General features: G+C 45.0%; 1 protein-coding gene across 1 annotated transcript in view; it reads right to left on the reverse strand.

Moving 5' to 3' along the window:
- The window catches only part of LOC143929932 (uncharacterized), a 77,411-nt gene that overhangs the window by 41,356 nt on the left and 23,474 nt on the right, over positions 1 to 12,581 (reverse strand). The window contains exon 3 of the mRNA XM_077453866.1: positions 2,407 to 2,466. The gene's annotated coding sequence lies outside the window, so the exon portion shown is untranslated. The remainder of the gene's footprint in view (positions 1 to 2,406; positions 2,467 to 12,581) is intronic.

The raw sequence follows: 12,581 nt of genomic DNA on the forward strand, positions 1-12,581 counted from the left end.
TTCATAACGTCCACGTGCTGGGGTTCTTATATTACCATATTGTCTTTGATCATCATATTCTCTGAGTTGTTCATACCTATTCTGAACTGGTACTGTATAATGATCTCTTTGTGGTGAAATTTCTCTTCGTCTATTATATTCTTGATATTGGTCATGAGGGGATCTTCCTCTTCCATTTTGATATTGTGTATATCTCCTGTCTTCATCTCTTCTCCTTTGTTCTTCATATTGATACCTTTTGTTCATATCATCCCGATCTCTTCTTGGAGGCGATGGAGATCTTCTGGTATAATGTGGCGGTTTAAATATTCTCCGATTAGGATTATTGTTATAGCCTCTCTTCTTCCAAAAAGGTTTTTTCCAATTTTTTTGATTGCCCTTCCACCCATATTGTTTATTAGGAGTATATTGTCTCATTTGGGTGGGGTTGTGTTCACACCTGAAATTTCACCATGTAACATTTCATTCTTGGATGTAATTATCACTAACTCTCAAGGCTCTCTGGTTACATCTCTCTTTACAAAACCCACTGACAAAAATACACTCCTGCACTGTTAAAGTGCACATCCCAAACATCTCTTGAATAGTCTGCTGATATGTCAGTTCATGAGAGTGTCACAGATCTGTTCTGACGAAGATGACAAACTACAGTAGCTAAACAAGATGTATGATAAGTTTCGGGAAAGGGGGTCCCGTGCAGAAGTCCTTGACCACTCACTAACCAAGATTGAGACTACTCACACCAAGCCCTCTGGGTCTTTTGATCGACCACTGTTCATACACACATTCAACCACAAATATGATCATATTAAACAGACCATAACTAAAAACTACACATTCTATAAGCAGACAGCGCATTGGCATATGAACTAAAAATGGTGCCCCTAATCGCACATAGACACAGCAAAACTCTTCGTGACTTTGTCATACAAGCTGATCCTTGACAAAAATATGCCATAACCATACTGAGACTCTCCCAGAAGACCGGCTACTACAAATGCCACAATTGCAATGTGTGTAATTCCCTTATATGTGGCAAACACTTCACGCACCCACACAGGGGTAACCGCTATCGCATAAAAGAGTACCTGAACTGCAACACTGACTATTGCGTCTACATCCTCAAATGCCCATGTGCACTCACTTATGGTGGCAAAACGACCAGCCCTTTTAAAAGGAGATCTTAAAAACACAGAAGTGACATTAGACTGTCTAAAACAGAGGTGGGCACACAGATTAACCATAATAAACCAGCGGCTGTGCATTTTTTCAAACACAAACATCAAATACATGACCTAAGAGGTATGGTCATAGAACATGTCCAACAGCCCATTAGAGGTGGTGACCGAGACTGCCAACTACTACAACGTGAAGCCTATTCGATCCACACCCTGGGCACGGTGCATCCTGGAGGACTGAATGCCAACCTATCATTTATATGTTTTTTGAACGAGAGATAATGAACCTGTATTCTTTACTTGAATGATGATCGAACTATTCTCCTTTGACCACTAAGTTCTTTTTCTTCCTTTTTTTTTCCTTCTTTCTGACTATCCTGGCAATAATTTGATGATGTACCTATAGCATTTTATTTAGGGATTACTATGTAATTGTGGTGACTACCTCACCTGCATTTCCCCTACAATACTTGTACTGAGGCATGTGCAAGCGGCCGCAGCACAACGGGGAACCCAATGTGCATGGCCAGTGGGTGCGATCGCGTGCATGAGCGCCAGCACGTGGATTTGTGTGGGTAAACACACAAATCCCTGTGCTGTCAGGCGGAGAGGAGACACATTGCTTGTTCCTAGTAAAAATGAACAATGTCTCCTCTTACTCAGTCCTATCCCCATACAGTTAGAACACACTGAGGGAACACACATTTAACCCTCTGATTTGCCCCTAGTGTTAACCCCTTCCCTACTAGTGACATTTACAAAAGCCAGTAACCAGAGCTCAGTGCTGGATCTTCTTTCCGCACTGGTCTCTGGGATAAGCACATATTCCTTGGGAAGAAAGAGGTACCTGGAGCCTCTAATGTGGCCCCCCTACTGGCCCGGGCCCTCGGTCTAATGCCCTAATGGTCAGTCTGCTCCTGATGTCAGCTCTCCTCCTCCTAGAAGGTTAATAGATTGGTTTGGCAAGAACGATTCTTCATGAATCCATGCTGATTACTGCTGGTAATGGTACCTTTTTGTCATTACTAAAATCTTGTATATAGTCCCTTATCATCCCCTCCAAGAGCTTGCATACATTTGATGTTAGGCTAACTGGTCTGTAATACCTAGGGATGTATCTTGGCAATTTTTAAAATATTGGTGCTACATTGGCTTTTCTCCAATCAGCTGGAACCATTCCAGTCAGTAGACTGTTCGTACAAATTAGCAACAATGGTCTGGCAATTACCTGACTACGTTCCTTAAGGGCCCTCAGGTGCAAGCCATCTGGTCCTGGTGACTTATTAATCTGCAATAGGACAGGAAGCAAGTGGTTAAAAATCTGATTAGATATATGGATGAAATATGATTTAAGCCTTCACTAACTCACGTTTTTAAATATGTCTAAGATAATATCAATACTAAGGTTGTCCCGATACCACTTTTTTTAAGACCAAGTAAAAGTACCAATAATTTTTTCAAGTACTCACCGATACTGATTACCGACACTTTTGGCATGAACAGACACAATAGTGCAGCAACATCAACTCTCAGGTCATCAACATAATAGCATAAATAACATTGAAAATACGGCCATAACATATATCTAATTTTTTTCCTTACATCCAAAACAAGAGGCCGACCCATAACTAAATGCTAGTGGGACTGAACAGGTACTTCCCATCAATGATCAAGAATGCCATCAAGTATAGCAAGTGATGGAGAACCCGAATATTGGTTTAAGTCAGAGAAAAAAATAAAAAAGAGGGAAAGGGGAAAATAAACTTATGGTTGGGAAGCCCCTGAGTAGCCTTGGTGAATTTCCCTGAGACTATCTTAGGGCCCTCTACAGTGTGAGGCCCCATAGACAATCAAAAGTATCGTACCTGTAAATACCAGGAACAGAAAGGAATAAGAAGGAAATGGAGAGAAAGGGAGGAAAGGAAGCTAAACAGATAAAAGAAAGAAGATAGAGGAAGAGAGAGTCATCCTGGAGTTCCCTACGGAGTTGAGTATTGGCTGATCCATGGGTCCCATGTCTTATTACATTTTCTGGAGCTATTACAGAGTATATGAGTTAGCTTGTCAATCATAATCCAATTGAGTTTACTTTTAACGTGATCTAGAGGAATGATCGACTGTTTCCAATGATTAGCAGTTGTGAATCTCACTGCCAGCAGTATATATGTGATCAATTTTATTGATTTTTTTTTTTGGGCACCTTATCTGGTAGTTTATGAAAAAGAGCAGCTTCTGGAGATCTACGGATATTTACCCCGTTATTGAGTTTATGAAGTTGAATATCCTTATCCAGAATCAAGTAACAAGGGGGCATTGCCACCAAATATGATACATCGTCCCCAACTGGCCACATCACCGAAAACAATTCGGCGAGGTGGAGGGATGCATTTTAACTACCCTGGTCGGGACCAAGTACCATCATAGGAGTGTTTTGTAGTTAGCCTCTATAAGAGTGGTATTAATGGATATTGTAGATAGGTTAAAGGTGATATCTTGCCATTTAATCATATCAAAGGTAAGATTCAGGTCCCTTTCCCACTGAACCATATACAGTGGTGTGAAAAAGTGTTTGCCCCCTTCCTCATTTCCTGTTCCTTTGCATGTTTGTCACACTTAAGTGTTTCGGAACATCAAACCAATTTAAACAATAGTCAAGGACAACACAAGTAAACACAAAATGCAATTTGTAAATGAGGCCATGATGGTTTGGATTTTTTTTCACCTTTAATAATAAACACCTTCATTTACAAATTGCATTTTGTGTTTACTTGTGTTGTCCTTGACTATTGTTTAAATTGGTTTGATGTTCCGAAACACTTAAGTGTGACAAACATGCAAAGGAACAGGAAATGAGGAAGGGGGCAAACACTTTTTCACACCACTGTAGGCAAGCTTGGAGTCTGATTCAACGAGAGAGGCGTATACCACAGATACACGCCCTCTTTGAAAGCTCCTGTTTTGGCATGATAGTTTAAATGTTTTGAGCGTAATGGGTCCCACCCCCGTAAGTTGAGTTTAGATCTGATGAAAGATGCGATTTGGTCGTACCGGAAAATTTTGCTGGGAGGCAGTTGCAGCATCCGTGCCACCCATCTGTGCCACTTATCCGTGCCACCCATCCGTGCCATCTTATCTGTGCCCATCTTTGCCCATCAGTGCCGCCTTATCTGTGCCCATCGGTGCCGCCTTATCTGTGCCTATTAGTGCCGCCTTAACTATGCCTATCAGTGCCCACCAGTGCAGCCTATCAGTGCCCACCAATGCAGCCCATCAGTGCCCACCAATGCAGCCTATCAGTGCCGCCTAATCAGCGCACTTCAATGAAGGAGAAAAATGACCCGTTTGCAAAATTTTATAACAAACTATTAAAACATGATTTTTTATTTTTATTTTTTGCATCTTCTTTTGTTTGTTTAGCAAAAAATAAAACTCCGAGCTGTAACTAAATACCACCAAAAGAAAGCTCTATTTGTGGAAAAAAAAATGATAAAAATTTCATTTGGGTACAGTGTTGTATGCCCGCGCAATTGTCATTCAAAGTGCATCAGCGCTGAAAGCTGAAAATTGGTCTGGGACTGAGGGGGGTTTAAGTGCCCAGTAAGCAAGTGGTTAAAGTGATGTAAAGAGCATATTTGGTCTCCCTCGAGAAAGTCGCCAATTCTTAATAACCCCTTATTAAGCCACCATTGAAACAACCGTGGCATCAACCCAGGTAAGAACTCTGGGTTACAAAAAATGGGTGCTAATGGAGTATGTGGGGAGGATAAAGGGCTATGGTGGCGTATTCTGTCCCAGGTTGCTAAAGAATGTGATAGAGCGGGGCATAGTATAGGCAGGCGTAGATGATTAAAGAACCACATTAATGATCCTATAGCCAATGGATGGCAAGAAAGAGCTTCAATGGAAACCTAAAGGGGGACTGAACTTTTGGCAGTAGGGATGAGCTTTGGATTCGAGTCGAACCCATGTTCGACTCAAACATCGCCTGTTCGGGTGTTCGTCGAATTGTGAATGTTATGGGCTGTTCGCGCCAAATGCGAGTGGCGTGTCATGGCCCATAATTCACTGTGGCATTGCAATGCATTGCTGGCTGCTGATTATATAGTGTGGGGCGTGTACTAAACCCCCTGAGCCATAATTGGCCAAAGCCACCCTGGCTTTAGCCAATTACGACTCTCTGTACAGACGGCGCTGTTATTGGCCAAGCCTGCGGGTCATAGTGCATGCTTGGCCAATAACAGCGCCGTCTGTACAGAGAGTCGTAATTGGCTAAAGCCAGGGTGGCTTTGGCCAATTATGGCTCAGGGGGTTTAGTACACGCCCCACACTATATAAGGCCGCCTGCTTGGTGGCCTTGTGTAGTGTGTTGTGGAGGCGGGGAGATAGAGAGAGAGACAGTGTCATTTGATTTAAGTTAGATAGAGTAGGCAGGCGAGTCAGTTATTTGCAGTTACAGTGTATGTAGGATATATATGCATCCTAGGTGTTTTGTGTGTGTGTATATATATACACTGTATTCAGTTTAGCTAGATCCATTCCTGTTATTCTCTTCCTAACATACTGACAGGCAGGCAGGTGATTGTGGTAGCTGCAGTATTTACAGTTCGTGTACTGTGTCCTTTGCACAGTGTGCACCTAAAGCTACCTGAAGACAATTGCTGGTGTTCTTCTGACCCTATTAATACCACAGGCAGTCAGCTGCAATATTTACAGTTAGTGTATTGTGTCCTCTGCACAGTGTGCACCTAAAGCTACCTGAAGACAATTGCTGGTGTTCTCATACTAATAATACTACAGGCAGGCAGTTGATTCTGCTACTGCTAGCTTGCTAGCTGCAGTATAATTAGTGTATATATATATATATATATATATATATATATATATATATATATATATATATATATATATATATATATATATATATATATATATATATATACACACATCCCAGCTTTGTGCAGCTAGATCTCACTACAGGCCATCAGTATGTCTGGAAGGCCAACAAGGAGAGGCAGACAGTCACAAGTCAATAAAAGAGGGCAAGCAGACTCTGTGTCTAGAGGCAACAGTACTAGTCGTGGACATGGTGCATCCTCATCAGCACGTGGCCGTGGGACACGCTTGTCCTTTTTTCGGCAGCTGGCCGTGTTGAACCGCAACATGCTGAAGACTCGGTAGAGTGGATGATCAAGCTGTCCTCTTCCACCTCATCCTCTCTCACCCAGGCTCAGGGTATTTTGTCTGGCAAAGCAGATGCCAACACGGCCTCTTCCTTTGGCTCAATGGCATAAGTCATTCTTTCCCTAGACCCACCATGTCCTCCTTAGTAGTCCCCCAAACTATTTGACTACAGTGTTGGGTACATGCTCCAGGAGGATGCCTAGCGTTTTGAAGGCTCCAATGATGGTACCCAGCTACAGGAAGGCAGTAACCTGAGCCCAGAGAGAGGGGGTGCCCAAGAAGGACAGCAATCTGGCAGTCATGTTCCCCCAGCTGCAGCATACTGCCAGATTTGCCCCAGTGATGAGGAGGGAGGGGATGATGAAGTCACTGACTCCACGTGGGTGCCTGATAGGAGAGAGGAGGAGGATGTACATCTCAAACGAGGCAGGATGCCCTCCAGGGGCCATCTTAAGGGCAGCACACCGACTGCATCACACCATAGAGCTCCGCATGTGCAGGGCGCTACTGTCTCTGGGCGCTATTCCAAAAGTTCTTTTTTGGTGTGGACCTTTTTTGAGATGAGTGCATCAGATCTCACCGCTGCTATTTGCAACATATGTCTCAAGTGTTTCTTGTATGGCCAAAACATCAGACCTCTCCTTGCTCCTCATCAGCTCGGATCTCCAACCCCACTATACCTTCAGTACTCTCTGAAACCTGCACTGAGAGGAATGAAGGTGTAGGACAGTGATTCTCAACCAGGGTTACGTGGAACCCTAGGGTTCCTCCAGAGGTTGCTAGGGGTTCCTTCAGCATTGGGCAATTACTGCCTCTCAGATAAGTTCCCACTCACACCATTGATCTTTTTAGCTATCTGTACGGAGGTAATTCTTCCCAATGACCACAAGTGTAAGGACCATTCTTCCCACTGACCATCACACTAATGTATCATGAGTTGTAGATTTCAAATTTTTAGAAGGGGTTGCCAGAGACCAGAGAACTACTCAAGGGTTCCTCTGTGTTGAAAAGGTTGAGAAATGCTGGTGTAGAATTAGGTGTGTCACAGCCAAGTACTTGCGGGCAATCTGCTATCGGTACACCGACGTCCGATTGTACCACGCAAATTTCCCTGCCCCAGCTGCTGCACTGCCGAAAGAAGTTTGCTCCAAGCCATATACATGTCCAGAGATTGAATGCTAGCTTGGCTAAATTGGTAGCACTTCAACTGCTGCCTTTTCAGTTGGTAGACTCTGCCCCCTTCCGTGAGTTTGTGGAATGTGCGGTTCCTCAGTGGCAGGTTCCCAAATGACATTTTTTCTCATGGAAGGCGATTTTGGCTCTCTATCGGCATGTGGAAGGCAATGTCCATGCCTCGCTGGACAGGGCGGTCAGCGGTAAGGTGCATATTACCACTGACTCATGGTTCAGCAGGCATGGACAGGGGGAAGGATGCAGGACAAGGTGCAGTAATGTTGGAGGTTGTTCCACTACCACGGCTCCAAAATGCTACTACTGGCAATTAGGACACACCTCTCTCCTCCACCCCCTCCTTTTCTTCTTGTTCCTCCATGGCCTCTTCCTGTGCTTTGTCCTCGGAACCAAGGGTGTTCTGTAGGCGTTCAAGGGGCTACGCAAGTACGCAGGCAAAAAGATGCCTTGCGGTGCTTGCGCTGGTGTGCTTGGGGGGACAGGAGGCACACTGGGGCAAAGATTCTGTCAGCTCTGCAGGGGCAGGCTGAGAGGTGGTTGATGCCATGCCAGCTTAAGCCAGGAATGGTTTGCGACAATGGCACCAACCTCCTCTCCGCCCTCCGACAGGGAAAACTGACCCATGTGCCCTGTTTGGCTCATGTCCTTAACTTGGTGGTGCATCGGTTCTTGGGCAGGTACCTAGGCTTACAGGATGTCCTGAGGCAGGCCATGAAAGTCTGTGTGCATTTCCCCTGGCCATATAATGCCAGTGCTTGGCTGGCTGACCTCCAAAAGCAATTTAACCTGCCCAAGAACCGCCTAATCTGTGACATGCCCACCAGGTGGAACTCAACGTTGGCCATGCTGCAGCAGCTGCACATGCAGCAGAGGGCCATCAATGAGTACCTGTGCAACTATGGCACCAGGACAGGGTCAGGGAGCTCGTTTTTTTCCCCATGCCAGTGGGCTATGATCAGGGATGCATGCACTGTCCTGTCACCATTTGAGGAGGTCACGAGGATGGTGAGCAGTGACAGTGCATGCATCAGTGACACTGTCCCTCTTGTCCACCTTTTGGAGCACACACTGCGTTGAATAATGGACAGGGCACTTGAGGCAGAAAGAGGAGGACTTCCTTATGTGGGGGCTTACCTAGGTTGGAGTCCATGGTGCAGAGATATACGCTCACCCTTGCAAATACACACAGCCCACGGTAACAAAGAGATAAGCTACCTGGGCGGTGAATCTGTGCACGGTGGCTTGACAGGAAAAGCCAAGGGATCATCGAAGTAAAGCCGTTGTCCGGGATTTCAGAAGTCAGCATAAACGAAATACATTCCAGGGTCAGAAGCCGGGGTCAGTCTTGGAACACTGTAACTTTGAACACAGGATCACAGATACCTTTGGTGACAAGACACAAGGAACTGACCAAGCCCTGAAGCGTGAGGCAGTGTTTTATACCCAGTTGATTAGGTAACCTGCCACAGCTGATCCAAGAGAGACAGGCACAAACAGAATTGCCCACAGTACTTTAAGCAAAACTAGGCATGGCTGGAAAGCAGGCAGAATAGAACTGAGGTGTGGCTCAGGGTTAAAGAAACAGGCGCAAGAACAAACAGTCATTAGTTCAATACCACCCAGAGCCACTTGTGGCGCGACCACGACTGGCTGTCTAAAAGACACGGTAGGGACTGTGACACCTTACCTCTCAAGGCCCCCTTTATCCAGACAGTGTTTCTGCTGCCCCACCAATCACACAGGAGGAGGAGGATTGTGTCAGCATGGAGGTGGAGCCTGGCACTCAGCATCAGCAGCAGTCTTTTAGGGATTCAGCCCCAAGAAACCAGTGGACTTGTACGTGGCTGGGAGGAGGTGGCTGTGGATAATGTCATCCTTAGTGACCCAGAGGACTCCGTACCAAATGCCTCAGCTAACCTATGCTGCATGGCCTCCCTGATCCTGCAAAGCCTGCGGAAGGGTCCTCGTATTCGTCAGATCAAGGAGAGGGATCATTACTGGCTGGCAACCCTCCTTGATCCACATTACAAGGGTAAGGTTGCGGACCTTATCTTGCCATCACAGAGGGAGCAGAGGATGAAACATCTTTATGAGGCCTTGCAGAAAGGTCTGTGCAATGCGTTCCCAAAGACTGGGGGGTTACAAATTTCTGGTCCTGGACAACGTGTTGCTGAGGCTTCGGTCAGTCACAGAAGGAGCGGTGGAGAAGGTGGCCGTCTGACCGATGCCTTCAGACAATTTTTTAGTCTGCAGCCCCAAGGTATGATTGGTTCCAGCAACCACCTCCAGTGTCTGATTTACATGGTGCAGGAATACCTAGGGGCAAGATCAGACTTGGACAACTTTCCCACCAAAAATCCTCTGGGTTACTGGGTCTTGAAGATGGATCACCGGCCAGAGCTTGCACAGTATGCAATTGAGCTACTGGCGTGTCCTGCATCCAGCGTTATTTTGGAACGCACATTCAGTGCTGCTGGAGGCTTTATAACCAATCACAGTGTGCGCCTGTCCACCGACTCGGTTGAGCGCCTGACCTTCATAAAAATGACTCAGTCTTGGATCACCACCAGCTACCAAGCACCTGATGCTGATGTAACTGAATAATTTTTTTTTTAAATATCAGATCCCTTCAAGACTGCCTATGCTGATGCTGAGTGACTATCCTGTTATGCTGAGTAACTATCCTCTTCCTCCTTAATGATCATGCTGATAGCTTGTAAGAACATTTTTGGTTCTGAGCAACGCCACTAGTGGCTAAAGCCCAATTTTTTAGCCCCTGTTTAACAGGGCGTGCAATTAAATTTTTTGATGCAATATTTTGCAGGAGGGTTTGTTGCTGCGCTCAGCTACAATATCTGTCAGTGGTTGCGTGAGTGTTGTGGCACCAGCACCAGTGCCTAAGGCCCATTTTTTATTATATACTTTGCAGCAGGGCTCATTCCTGCACTCCAACTAGAGTATCTGTCAGGTGTTGCAGTGTTGTGGCACCAGTGCCCAAGGCCCAATTTTTATGCCCCTGTTCAACAGGGACATGTAATTACAATTCTTGATCTAATATTTCACAGCAGGGCCTATTTCTGGGCCCACCAAGAGTAACTGTGAGGGCTTACAGTGTTATGGCAACACCACCACCACCACCAAAGGCCCAATTTTTCTACCCCTGTTCAACAGGTGCATGCAATTACAATTCTTGATATAATATTTCACAGCAGGGCCTGTTCCAGCGCCCACAAGAGTAACTGTGAGGACTTACAGTGTTGTGGCACCAGCACCACCACCAAAGGCCCAATTTTTCTACCAATGTTCAACAATGGCATGTAACTACAATTCTTGATATAATAATTCACAGCAGGGCATTCCAGCACCCACCAAGAGCAATTGTTACAGGGGTGAAAACCCTTCCCTATGTTTTCCAAAAAGCTTAAAAATAGATTTTTTGACTGGAGCTACCCTTTAAAAATGTACCAGTTCAAAATTACAAACAGATTCTACTTAACAGCAAACCTACAGTCCCTGTCTTCTTTGCACCGCCTGTATATTGCCGTTCAGCGTATATAGGGCCTGGGGGGCCCACGCCTCTCCTTTTTTTTATTTGGGTGCGGGGTTCCCCTTAATATCATACAAGACCGAAAGGGCCTGGTAATGGACTGGGGGGGGGGTTGGGGTACCCATGCCATTTGTCTCACCGATTGTTATCCATATTGCCAGGTCCAGACATTACATTAAAGCCGCAAGCAGTTTTAAATTACTTTTATTCCTTTAAAAATGTCATTCTGTGCAGGGACTGTTGCAAGCATGGGAAACATGTGCCACTTTACAGGCATACTATAGACACGATATTTAAAGCAAGGAATTGTGGTTTGATCTGTGCAGTGGAATAAGTACAATGAAAAAAGAAGATATTTTTATGTATATAAATGTTAATGAAAATTGTCTACTCTGAACTGCTGCACCTACGCTTTTACTTGCACCTTTGGTGGGTGAAGTAGGAGTTTGGAAAGAAAATGTTATGGTAGGTATGGCGCTGCTCTTATAGACCAATAATGTTGTGTTATACCCTCTGCAGGTATAACAATGTCGTGTTATACCCTCTGCAGGTTATAACCTTATCAATAGAAGAGGGTACAAATGACTTTAATGGGTCTCTAAAGTTCGCACAAATTTACGGTCCGTTTGCAGGTTCTGGTGAGAACCGAACCGGGGGGGGGGGGGGCCTACTTTAGAGAATCCTTGTTTCTTTGAAGAGCATTTCTAAATCTTGAAATATTCTTATCTGTTAGTATTTGATACAGACATTTGTTAAAAGTATAATTGTTATTGCAAATACAGTATTGTGAATGATTGGTTCACGTAGTTAACTAAACTTAGTGTTAATCACTCAGTCTGCTGGCTCCTAGATTGTGGTCCTGTGAGCTGGATAATCTGTGTAGGGTGAGGCTGAGAGTGTTGTCGCAACATATGTGATCTGACACTGTGTGTACCACATATTGTTGGCAGCAGTGGGATCAGACACCACATTTGTCACAGCAATCAGCTGTGCTTTTCTGTTCATATATTTCTGTATTTAACCACTTATGGACCGACTGCCACAGTTTTACGGCGGCTTTTTGAAGGAGGATATCGTTGTTATGGCAGCAGCTAGCTGCCATAAACCCGGTATCCCCTTCTTAAGCGGGCGGTCCTCTACAAGATAAAAGTGGTCCCTGCCGCAGATTCGCCGCAAGATCACTTTTATCGGTGGCGGGAGAGGGCCCCCCTCCCGCCATGATCCGGTGTCTTCCTCCACTTACCAGAGCTGTTGGCAGCAGCGGAGGCAATCGCGGCCTCTCGATGGCTCAGTATGGAGAGTTTCCATACAATTGCTCGGTGGAAGCAACGTCAAAACATCACTTCCACCCATAGCTCTTAAAGGGACAATTTTTTTAAGTGATTTTTATCAATTTATTATTTTTTTTTTTATTGCATTTTAGTCTAAATATGAGATCTGAGGACTTTTTGACCTCAGATCTCATATTTAAGAGGACCTGCCAT

This window comes from Lithobates pipiens, unplaced genomic scaffold, assembly GCF_037356315.1.
Source record: "Lithobates pipiens isolate NorthernLeopardFrog02 unplaced genomic scaffold, aLitPip1_a1.2 Scaffold_25, whole genome shotgun sequence".
In the NCBI taxonomy this organism is placed as follows: domain Eukaryota; kingdom Metazoa; phylum Chordata; class Amphibia; order Anura; family Ranidae; genus Lithobates; species Lithobates pipiens.